The sequence below is a fragment of the Mesoplodon densirostris genome, chromosome 5 (genome assembly GCF_025265405.1).
Source record: "Mesoplodon densirostris isolate mMesDen1 chromosome 5, mMesDen1 primary haplotype, whole genome shotgun sequence".
Taxonomy (NCBI): Eukaryota; Metazoa; Chordata; class Mammalia; order Artiodactyla; family Ziphiidae; genus Mesoplodon; species Mesoplodon densirostris.
This window is the reverse complement of record NC_082665.1, coordinates 109,755,063-109,764,857: the sequence shown is the minus strand read 5'-3', so window position 1 is coordinate 109,764,857 and position 9,795 is coordinate 109,755,063.

Below are 9,795 nucleotides of genomic sequence, written 5' to 3'. Positions count from 1 at the left end.
CAAACATGTCATAAGAATGAAAGCCAGGCTTCCCTGGTGGCGCAGTGGTTGAGAGTCTGCCTGCCGATGCAGGGGACACGGGTTCATGCCCCGGCCAGGGAAGATCCCACATGCCGCGGAGCGCCTGGGCCCATGAGCCATGGCCGCTGAGCCTGCGCGTCCAGAGCCTGTGCTCCGCAACGGGAGAGGCCACAGCAGTGAGAGGCTTGCGTACCGCAAAAAAAAAAAAAGAATGAAAACCAAATCTCCTGTAGCCCCAGAAGCATCTCAAAGAATGTCTTTTTACCAGGAGATCTCTTGGGTGGCCTTATGGAGACAGTAAAGTAACCAAGAAACCCTTTTTTTTTTAAATTAATTAAAAAAATTTTTGGCTGTGTTGGGTCTTTGTTGCTGTGCACAGGCTTTCTCTAGTTGCAGCAAGCGGGGACTACTCTTCATTGTGGTGCATGGGCTTCTCATTGTGGTGGCTTCTCTTGCTGTGGAGCATGGGCTCTAGGTGCACGGGCTTCAGTAGTTGTGGCACACAGGCTCAGTAGTTGTGGCACATGGGCCTAGTTGCTCCATGGCATGTGGAATTTTCCGGGACCAGGGTTCGAAACGGTGTCTCCTGCATTGGCAGGTGGATTCTTAAACATTGTGCCACCAGGGAAGCCCCAGGAAACACTTTAACATTTTCAAATGCTGTGAAATACCAACAAACAAGATAAGCACACTAAGACCAAGCAGGCAGAGACAGATCAAAGATTTACAGGATCTATTTAATCTCATTATGGTCAATATGCTCAGAAAGGGTGAGGTTTTGTTGGTGTGGAGACAAGTGTCTCCCAGAGTGAAAGGTCTTCTCCAAGAATGAGTGGGCAGTTCTCACTTTTGCTCTAGGCCCTAAAGATGTGGGAGGTTTCAACTTTAGGTCAAACATTCAAAACTGTGAATTAGAGGACTAATTGCTTGCATTGAAAAGATTTCACCTAGGGCTTTTCAGTGTCTTGAGTGTGTGCTTGTGAGACAGATCGAAATCAAACTAATATATAAACATTACACAATTTGGAAGATAAAGAAAAGAATAAAAGGAGAAAAAAGCACCCATAATCCTACTACCCTAAGATAGCCATTGTAAATAGTTTTTTGTTAATTGTGTACTTCTGTTTATATCCAGTTTATTTTTTATGTATAGTATTTTTAAACATAGTTATAAATATACTACATACATATATATATACTGATTTTCACTTTACCTGTTACCATAAGTATTTTCCAATTCTAATTTTTAAAAATTAGTTGTATTATATTTAACCATTCTCCATCCAATACCCTTCCCTCCAACCCAGTCATGATGGAACATGTAGGTTGTTCAACTTTTTTGTTGCTAGATACAATGCTTGAATGAATATATTCATTCAAAGATTTTTTCCATTATATGTTGAATTATGCCTTGAAGATAGATTCCTAGAAGTAGAACTACTGGGTCACAGGGCATGACTACATTTATGATTCTTGAGACATGTAACAAAACAGATTGCTGAGAGTAATGATAACCAAATTGGACTATGATAGCATTCAGTCTTACCTCATTTCACCAAGAAGAATTTAAATGTCAGCCTCCATAGTGAATATCAGTGTTGGTTCAAAGATCTATAACCATTGGCAGAGAGGCTGATGCAAGTGGGAAAAGGTGAAGGGAAAGAAGGAAGAGACACTTAAGCTCACATTGGAACTGGACACCACTGGTAACTGACAGGTGGTTAGAAATGAATGGGGCATTTCTGAAATAATGTATATCAATGCAATAGCAGTCCTTAGTTTACTAAAGGGAATACTACAGCAAAATAAATGATTCAGGGTGGACTGGTTGATGGGAAGCAACTCTACCACTAATTTGTGGGATGGTCTTGGCAAACCATTTCCCTCTCTGGATTTTTCTAGTTTAGGTAATGGGGTCATATTCAGATAATGAAGACAAACTCATAGAGTTATAGGGTCCAGTTAGCGTTCTTCTCTAGACCCAGAGTTAAACTCTGATGAGACCCACGGTTCTTTTGGAGTTGTACAATGAGATACAGACATTCTAGGAAGGTCTTGGGGCTCCCCCAACCTCAGTGAAGAATCCCTAAGTATTATATGTCACATGTGGACTGATGGCTAGATCTTTCAGGGCCTTGTTTCCATGGAGGATTTTCAGAAAGAAATGTGGAGTAAGCAGATTGATGAGGTGCCTTGAGTCATCCACCACCATGACAGAACTTGGCCTTTGGTGCTTCCTTAGTGTTCTCCTCACAGTTCTGTGTCCAGATGGTGACATAGAGAAATTAGCTAAATTGCTTTCAATTTAGTAAACTAAAAGAATAAACGCAGGTTCCCTCATTTTCCTGACTCTATCTGGGGGGCATGGTTGACTGGGAAGAAAATCTCTCAGATTTCAAGAGACCTAGCTCATTTTTGGAGGTTTCTGGTATTGAAAAAATAATAATAATAAAGATATGCCCCCCAAAATATTTTTTAAACAGCAAAATTGAGAAGATAGTGCATAGAAAAACCCTATACCCAGTTTCCCATTATTATTAACATTTTATATTACTATGGTATATTTGTAACAACTAATGAAACAATACTGATACGATATTATTAACTAAAGCTCCTCATTTATTCAGATTTTTCTGGATTTACCTTATCTTTTTCTGTTTCATGATCCCATCCAGGATACTACATTACATTAAGTTGTCATATCTTCTGAGGCTACTCTTGGCTGCTGCAATTTCTCAGACTTTCCTTGATAGTTCTGTGGAATACTGGTGAAGTCTTTTGTAGGATGCCCTTCTGTTGAAACTTGTCTGATACTTTTCTCATAAATAGACTGGGGTATGGAAGGAAGACCACAGAGGTAAAAAAGCCATTTTCATCTCCTCAGATCAAAGGTACATACAATCAACATGGCTTCTAATTGCTGATGTTGACCTTGATGAATTGGCTGGCGTAGTGTTTGTCAGATTTCTCCATGTAAAATTATTCCCTCCCTCCTTTCCTCCCTTCCCATAGTGTACTCTTTGGAAGGAAGTCACTGTGCATAGCTCACACTTGAGGAGTGAGGAGTTATACACCGCCCCCTGCCCCCATCCTTGCCAGCAGTGTATCTACATAAATTATTTGGAATTCTTCTGCAAGGGAGATTCGTCTCTTTTCTCTGATTTATTAATTTATTGAATAATTTATATCCGTGTGGATTCATGGATATTTCTTTTATACTTTGGATTGTAATCTCATATTACTTGATTTCTTTCTTTTACGCCAAATCTTCCAGCTTTGCCCATTGGGAGCTCTTCAAGTGGCTCCAGTGTCTCTTTGAAATATCCCCCATCAATGTAGTTTTTGTGTGTTTTTCAGCCATTCTTTATTTATGATGCTATAAGATGTTCCATTCTACTTTTGAATACTTCTTGCCCCAGTCCTAGATCCAGAACCAGATGGTTCTCCAAGGAGCCTTGTTTTCCATTACTGCACAGAGGTATCAGAAATCAAGATCTGGTACCAGGTGGGCTCTTTGCTAGTGTAGCATCATTGTTTCTAGGCCAAAAATATATTAAATCTTAGATTTTCAACACCAGCGTACACACAATTACAACGCAAGCGTACTATTCATAAGATAATTATAGGTTTATGAACAGTATGAAATCACAGCACCATAGGAGCCTCTGGTGGCTCTGACTCCGGGTCCCACCCTGGGACACACACGCAGACCTTGTGGATGAGGGTCTGTTCCTTTCCATCCTGTCCGTGTCCTGCTAAGACTGATGTAGAACCTCAGTGGAGATGATGTCAGAAGTCCAGATGTGAGGCCTTCTCTGAATATAAGGCCACAGCAAATGGCTCCTTTGCAGGGCTGCCCACCCCACATCCTCTTTTCATGATAAGCCATGGAAAACATAGTGGATTTAGAACCAGGACATCAAAATTCTGGACCTGGCTCAGTCTGATCCAGTGTGTGTGGCAAATACATTCTGTGTGGGCCTCAATTTCCAATGATATAAATTCAGTCGTCTGGGATTGGACAATTGCTAAGGACGTTCCCAGTGCTAGCATATTGTAACTCTCAATAGTATTTCACTGAGAGAATGTAATTGGCTCCATCTCTCCTTGTACATGGGCATCAATATTCCAGAAGGTCTAAGAGGAGGGATGGTGGTGGTTGGGAGGTCACTGTTAATAAATAGCAGCTACACTTTAAAGTATGTCCTGAAGATGCTGAGGTCCGTTAAAGGCTTTGCTAGGCAATCAGGCCTGAGAAACATTAGACCTTTCTTTTTAAAGAATGGAGATAAAAGAAGCATAGGAAATATTGGTGTAAAGTATCTCTTTCATCACCTTCAAGTTTGTTCTGGTAGAGCAAGGCTATTTTTTTTTCTTTCTTTTTTTTTTTTTTTTTTTTGGTAAGGGCAAACTCCTCATCTGTTGTTTCCTCTGACATCAAATAATTACCTTCAATGCAGTGATGGCTGAACTACCTCTAAGTTTCTTACCAGGAATCTCTATCTTTTTTTTTCTCCTTCTTTTGTGTATGTGTATGAATATTTTGTCATATTTTTTTACATCCACATGGGGCCCAGTGGCTTAAGGTGTGCCCAGTTTACAAGTGTCATCTCCTTCCTATCATTGACTGGGACTGTTTCCAAAAACAAACAGAAGAAGGAAAAAAAAAAAAAAAAGAAGAAGAACTCTAGTGCAGAAAAGACACTTGGGAACTGTCACATCTGATTATGAATGCAGGAGATCAAAGGTACAAGGTCTTAGAATCGGCCCCTTCCAACTCTTAACATTTAAAATCTTCAATTGGCTTTTGGACCTACTCAGCAGAATCCCAGACTTTGGTCTACAACTGGTTAAAAATTGATAGAGGTGAAGATTCTGGGACTGCCTTCTTTACTTAGAAGTTTACATTTTAACTCCTTCTCCCACCCCAGGGACACATACACTCAGCTCCTTTCCATCCCCCCTCCACCTTAAAGTTACATCAATATATATTTAGACACAAGGTATTGAATTTAGAGCAGATAGACATGCTGCAAACCATCTGGGTTATTCCTTCACACAGTTGAGGAAACTGAGTCCTGACAAGTGGTTTTGCTCCACGTCCCATAAGGAGTTCCAGGCAGAACGGTAATTAGAAACCAAGGTTTTCTGGCAACAAATCCATTTTTCCCCCCTACCTCACACTGTGCCCCCGCGGAGTTACACGTTTGTGCGTGTGTCTCTGTATGTACATATGTTACATAGACACCGACATGTAGGAAACATGCACCAAGCATCTGTGGTCTGACCTCAGGGAACAGTTTAATGACTCGGATTTCAGGCAGCTGACAGGGTTCCGCCGGTGGAGGTTGAAATAAACAAGAAAAGCCACTGTGGAGATGTGAATGGAAAAGTACCGAGCGCTCCCTTCCTCAGCACATTCTTCCGCTCTCCAGCTCTCCCTGCCGTCAAGCCGGCTTCAGATAGGCTTCGGCATGGTCAGGTGTACAGAGGGCGGTGTGGAGAAGAAAAAAAAAAAAAAAAATGCAGGCACAACATGCAAATCAAGTTTTTCCACTTCTAGCCTTAGGTAGTAAAGACAGCTAAGTACAGCAGCCCGGTGGGCCAGCCACCCTGAGTTTACAAACACTCAAGTGCTTTCCTCCCTGCATCCCCTTCCTGGTCCAGCTGCTGCTTTCCCTCATGCTAAGGTTTCATAGGAAGTGAAAACCCTGTTATTCAAAACAGTGATAGAGTGCTGTAAACAAATGATTATGCACCCCCCATCACTTCTCTATTTTAAGCTCCCGATATTTATTTCCACTTTAAATAAGTGAGAAAAGTGTGGAAAAAATCAGTGTTTTGGGGGGAAACTCTGAGCTAGGCCAAAAAGGTTTCTAAACTAAAAAAAAAAAAAAAAGGTCTCAGGATAATACAGGTCAAAAGCAGGCAGCATATGGATCAAAATTAAACGTTGACACTTGTTTTCTGAAGGTAGTGGCTGGAAATCATCTTTTTTTTTTTAATGTCTCAAAACTTTCTTCTCAATTTCTCTAAATCATACCAAGAAAACACCTTTCTTTCTCCAAGGATAATGTAAGGAGCTTGTTTATAATAGCTCTAAGTGAAGGATTTGAAATAAAACTAATGGGTAAATAAGATCTCCCATACCCATCAAAAGTAGCTGTTGAGTACCATAGCACAGGTGACAAGCATAACCAAGCCCAGATGACAATCAAAAATCAATACTCGGGCTTCCCTGGTGGCGCAGTGGTTGAGAGTCCGCCTGCTGATGCAGGGGACACGGGTTCGTGTCCCGGTCTGGGAAGATCCCACATGCCGCGGAGAGGCTGGGCCCGTGAGCCATGGCCGCTGAGCCTGCGCGTCTGGAGCCTGTGCCCCGCAACGGGATAGGCCACAACAGTGAGAGGCCCGCGTACCGCAAAAAAAAAAAAAACCCCACAAAAATCAATACTCACTGTGACTTGGAGTTTGTTCTGAGAACCAGTTTACAATTTACACACAGCCCAAAGCAGCCTTGCTTTCCTCAATTCTGCCAGAAAACAAGATGCCCATCTCCAAACCCAGGTAGTCAGATCACCCTGATTTTCTAACACAGGACCATGAAACCACGAAGACCTGTTTTCAGTTGTGTCCTGGGGTCCCGCATGCCTCCAGTGATGGCTATCCTGTCCTCTTGAAAGAAAGAAGCCTTGAGAGATTGATCTTCAGGGTTCCTTCCAGTTCTAAAATCTGTAATTCTGTGATGTGATAGTTTAAAGATATCCCAAGATGCCAGAAGTTCCTGACAGGTGAAACCAATTTCCTGTTTGGAGTCCCCTTAGAAAGAGGACAGGACAGTGCTTATTCCAAGGACAGTTTTCTTTTCAGCTATGATTGAATTGTGGGGAAGATTCTCTGGGGGGAACTGGATGCAAAATCTGTTCCTTTCCTTAAATAGATGTAATATTAAGACCAAGCTATTTTATTTTGTAACAAAGCTTTTATTTACCCAGAACCTGTGATTAGTAACCTATTACTATGCCCAGAACACCAGGCAAAGGGGCTGGCCTGGTCCTCTACTCTGAGTATTAATAGCCAAAAACCATTAACTCACAGGACTGGTTGATACACAGCCCCTTCAAGTCCACAGGAATCACACATAAGACCCCAGACATGGAATCTCTCTTTAGAGCTTCTTAAGGATGATTTAAAAGAATTTGAATATATTCAAGTCAATCCTTTCTTTAATCCTAGCACTGCTGGAATGAGGGAGGTCCACAAAGTGATGCCAACTGGTTACTACTGGGGAGAGATCAAGAATGAGAGAAGGGGGCTTCCCTGGTGGCGCAGTGGTTGAGAGTCCGCCTGCCGATGCAGGGGACACGGGTTCGTGCCCCGGTCCGGGAAGATCCCACATGCCGTGGAACGGCTGGGCCCGCGAGCCATGGCCGCGGAGCCTGTGTGTCCGGAGCCTGTGCTCCGCAACGGGAGAGGCCACAGCAGTGAGAGGCCCGCGTACAGAAAAAAAAAAAAAAAAAAAAAAAAAGAATGAGAGAAGGCATTCTGGAAGAAATTCAACTGGTATAAAATTTGATAAAGTTACTTTCCTAGGAATTGAAAAGAGATTGAGAGGTGGGTACACAATTTTCCTCACCATTCATTCCGTAGAGAAAAGGGGACCTACCTAAAAGTAAATCTTCATCTTTAAAATAGCTTCAATAATTTTTTTTTTTCATTTAACGGTCTCCTGTTCTGGTTAATTTCTTTCGGTGTAAACACTTCAATCTGGCAAAAAAAAAAAAAAAAAAAAGTAGAAATGTGGGACGCTGGCACTGGGTCCCAGAAATAACGTCCTGAGAAGGTTTAAGGTCCCTGGCGGTAGGGTTAATTATCTATAAACCAGGCCTCGTGGGGTCTTCCTCCAAGGGCTCCCCGCAGAGAATTAAAGAAGGGTGAATTCATTCCCAGCCCCCGCTCTGGTTTGTTCTGCTGTCAGAGGGAGCAGATTTCCCTTTGCTCTGCAGCGCCCCCATGGGGCTAAGATTGGAGTGGCAAAGAGAACGCGGGAGGGGCAAGCTATGTATTTAAGGGGGAGGGGGGCCAATGAGGCAGGATGGCAACTTTGACAAGTGACCCCAAATCACAAAAGTAATCTCGTTGTAGGATCAGTAATAGGGCAGAGCCATACAATTCACATTCCAAACCATACAGACACCTGAGAAACCCTGAAGTTCTTATTACTCATAAAAGATAGAAAAATTATCACCCATACAAATACACAAAGATGATCACTTCAGCAAAATCGGGGTGTCATTTTGAATCCAGTGGGATTCCTTTAAAACGCTTTGAAAATGAAGGGGAAGGGGACAATCAGAAAAACAGATAGTCTCCCTACCGGCCAAATGGATCTGCACTGGATGATATCATGTGTCTTTGGGGGTAAAATGTTCATTTTGACATCAGTGACAGCATTTGGCCTGTGTATATTTTTCAAAAATCCTTCATAAGACAGGCTTTTCTGCAGAGACTGCAGTAATTCATCTGTCAATAAGTATTAAAATATTCAGATTTCCCAGGGACAGACACAGGCATATTTCCTAAGCTCCAGCCCTTGTGAAAATAGTCGACCCCTTTGGATCTCTCCCGGTTTTAAAAACCCCAACACAGCCTTTTCCAAAAGGGGGCTGCATTGAGAACAACATTTTCAGCGATAGATCTGAACTTCTTATGGCATTCTGGGAAAGAGGTCCCAAATATCCCAGGAAACAGCCAGCAATCTTTCATAGCTCTGCTCAGTTCTATAAACCCAAATTTGGGGTTGGGAGAGGTAGATTATTTTGGGAGATATCTTTATTGGAAATTAACATGTGCAGAAATTTTGTGGAACCTTTAAGAACTCGTCTGTAATTTAATGAGTTGCCTGAAGGACTCTCATAGCCAAGGCTCAGAACAGCCTGACCTTTGAAAGCTGCTTCTGGTCCAAACATTTGGGGTTAATACTTGAGGAATCTGAAATATTATTTTCCCCTCACACCGTTCTTTTAAGAGAGAGACATAAAAGAAACAAGAGTCTCCCTCATTCAGGGATGAGTAGGAGGGGAAAAAAACCCCAACCAATATTTAAATAGGGAAACTGGCAGTTCTGAATAAACAAACCAAGGCCCACAGTGGAATGATTCTGCACTGCATTTGCCTTTAAAAAGAAAGGAAGTAAGGAAGAAAGAAAGATTTCCCCCTTTTCCTCCTCCTCCTCGAAACTCAGCTCTAAAGCTATGAGGACTGTGCTGCGTGCAGCGCGTTGTAGTTGTAGCACAGTCTGTTCTAAACACACGCAGTATCTGTGATACTGGCACGGTAGGCCTTTAGAATTCCCTCCGGCTGATCTCTTTAAACACAGACAGAAGAGACTTTTTACAACGACCTTGAAGCGAGTTGGGCGGGGTGGGGGGGCGGAATCAAGATCTTAAGAAAAAGCAAAACACAAACATGTATTTGGCTCACGGAATTTTGTAGAACACACGCGTACACACACCCACATACACACACGTTTCTCGCAGCAATAAATTTCCTAAGAGTCAACAATAACAGAAAGAGTAAACCCACCACTTGCTGTCCTGGAAAGAAACAAACCAAAACAAATCCTTTGAACATGTCTCTCAAGTGCAGGGGAGCGTCCTCTCAGTAAAAGTCCATGGGGAGAAAGAAAATTGCACCCTCCCCACCCCCCAAAAAATGGGGGTTGGGATGTAACACATAAAAAAATTCAAGCTTCTTTCAATAGTATCAGTATTA